Source organism: Scylla paramamosain, chromosome 34 (assembly GCF_035594125.1).
Source record: "Scylla paramamosain isolate STU-SP2022 chromosome 34, ASM3559412v1, whole genome shotgun sequence".
In the NCBI taxonomy this organism is placed as follows: Eukaryota; Metazoa; Arthropoda; class Malacostraca; order Decapoda; family Portunidae; genus Scylla; species Scylla paramamosain.
The window spans coordinates 8735220-8737719 of NC_087184.1; the positions used below are offsets into that span (position 1 = coordinate 8735220).

The 2500-nt window shown below is 44.1% G+C and overlaps 1 protein-coding gene across 1 annotated transcript in view; it reads left to right on the top strand.

Moving 5' to 3' along the window:
- The window catches only part of LOC135090110 (muscle calcium channel subunit alpha-1-like), a 248598-nt gene that overhangs the window by 16257 nt on the left and 229841 nt on the right, over positions 1–2500 (top strand). The window lies entirely within an intron of this gene.

Below are 2500 nucleotides of genomic sequence, written 5' to 3' on the forward strand. Positions count from 1 at the left end.
AGAGAGAGAGAGGGGTGATTGATGCTCTGCCTTTTCCTCCTCCTTTAGAGAAAAACTAATGGAGGCACCTCACCTTCCTCTCCTCCTCCTTTCTTCTCCCTCCCTCTCCCCTTCCTCCCTCCCTCCCTCCGTACCTCCCTCCCTCCCCTTCCCTCCCTCCTTCCTCTCCCTCCAGCCTACCTCTTTCTCACTCACATCCTCTATCACCGTCTTACCTCCCTTCTCTTCCTCTATCACCATTCCTCCTCCTCCTCCTCCTCCTCCTCCTCCTCCTCCTCCTCCTCCTCCTCCTCCTCCTCCTCCTCCCTACAAAAGGTCTCTCATCTAAGCTCCATCAGAGACGTTGAAAGATTCTCTCTCTCTCTCTCTCTCTCTCTCTCTCTCTCTCTCTCTCTCTCTCTCTCTCTCTCTCTCTCTCTCTCTCTCTCTCTCTGTTGGGCTGAGAATGAGCAAAATATCTCTTATGTCAGTGAGTGTTTATCTTTCAGTTGTCTGTTTATGTGTGTGTGTGTGTGTGTGTGTGTGTGTGTGTGTGTGTGTGTGTGTGTGTGTGTGTGTGTGTGTGTGTGTGTGTGTTTGTTTGTTTGTTTGTTTGTTTGTTTGGTTAAAGGAAGACTGTGAGATTTGTTGCATTGACTCTTTGGCGTTCTGTTCCACACACACACACACACACACACACACACACACACACACACACACACACACACACACACACACACACACACACACACACGCAATATGGATCCGTGCTTGGTGTTTTAAAAATATTCTCTTACGACTTAACTTTGAGTGGGAGTAATGCTCTCTCTCTCTCTCTCTCTCTCTCTCTCTCTCTCTCTCTCTCTCTCTCTCTCTCTCTCTCTCTCTCTCTCTCTCTCTCTCCGGACAAAAATATCCACATAATTGAATGGAAACTGAGCAAAGAATTGACGATGGACAAAAAAATACATTTAGATAGATAGGTAGGTGGATAGATAGATAGACAGATAGATAGTGGATACATTGATTGATTGGAAACTGAAGGGTGGATGAATAAATGAGACAGAAAATAGAGGAAAATGTCAACCGTAGAAGGTAAAATGGATGGAGAGAGAGAGAGAGAGAGAGAGAGAGAGAGAGAGAGAGAGAGAGAGAGAGAGAGAGAGAGAGAGAGAGAGAGAGAGAGAGACCATTGACAAATCGACAAAATTGGCAAATAGATAAACAAACACACAAAAAGAACAACAAGAACTGTAGAAAAAAACATAATTGATAAACGTAAGAGGAATAAGAACATCGATAAACACATGAAGAGATAACAAAAATAGATAGATTAAATAGATAAGACAAAAAGAAAAATATGGAACAAAATATCTTAAATGAGGGAAAAGCGAGTTATTGGCCCAAGCCGTGACTGTGATAAGCGTTATGGCTCATAATCCTGTCTTTGTATATAGGATTACCGCCCTTACTGCCATGGATTAGTACTTTATTGCCCCCTGGTGGCCTTGGATCGGAGAGAGAGAGAGAGAGAGAGAGAGAGAGAGAGAGAGAGAGAGAGAGAGAGAGAGAGGGGGGGGGAAAGGGTATATGCATTTATCTCTATTTCCATTGATTATAATATTTTTTAATGTATATTTTTATTTTCTTTTATATTTTCGTGTTTTGTTTAATTTTTCTGCTTCTTTTTTTATTTTATTTTTTGTGTCGAGATTTGATAGCCAGGTATTTGAATTTATGGCTAAGCGAGGAATGTTTATTGATCCTCTCTCTCTCTCTCTCTCTCTCTCTCTCTCTCTCTCTCTCTCTCTCTCTCTCTCTCTCTCTCTCTCTCTTTCTCAGTGATAGTTAAGGTGCCTCAGCAATTTTCTTATGTTATGTGAGAGAGAGAGAGAGAGAGAGAGAGAGAGAGAGAGAGAGAGAGAGAGAGAGAGAGAGAGAGAGAGAGAGAGAGAAATGGGGAGGAGGAATATAGAATGAGATTTAGACCGTAAAGCGAGGAGGAGGAGGAGGAGGAGGAGGAGGAGGAGGAGGAGGAGGAGGGGGGAGAGGGAGAGGGAGGAGGAGAAAGAGGAGGGAAAGGAGGAGGAGGAGGAGGAGGAATATGGAGACAGTGGAAGCAAAAGGCTAGCAGAGAAGGAGGAGGATTGTAGAAGGGAGAGGGGAATGGAGGGAAGATGAGAGAGAGAGAGAGAGAGAGAGAGAGAGAGAGAGAGAGAGAGAGAGAGAGAGAGAGAGAGAGAGAGAGAGAGAGAGAGGAAGGGAATGAAGGGGGAGGGAAGAAAAATAAGGCAGGATGATAGGGGGAGGAAAACTAGAGGAGGAGGAGAGAGGAAGGTGAGAGGTGAAGAAAGAAGAAAAAAGAAGGGGAGGGTTGGAAAAAAAAAGCAAATCTTGAATGAGAGAGAGAGAGAGAGAGAGAGAGAGAGAGAGAGAGAGAGAGAGAGAGAGAGAGAGAGAGAGAGAGAGAGACGAAGAATGAAGAAAAGAAGAAAGAAGGAAAGAGACGAAGAAGAGAAAA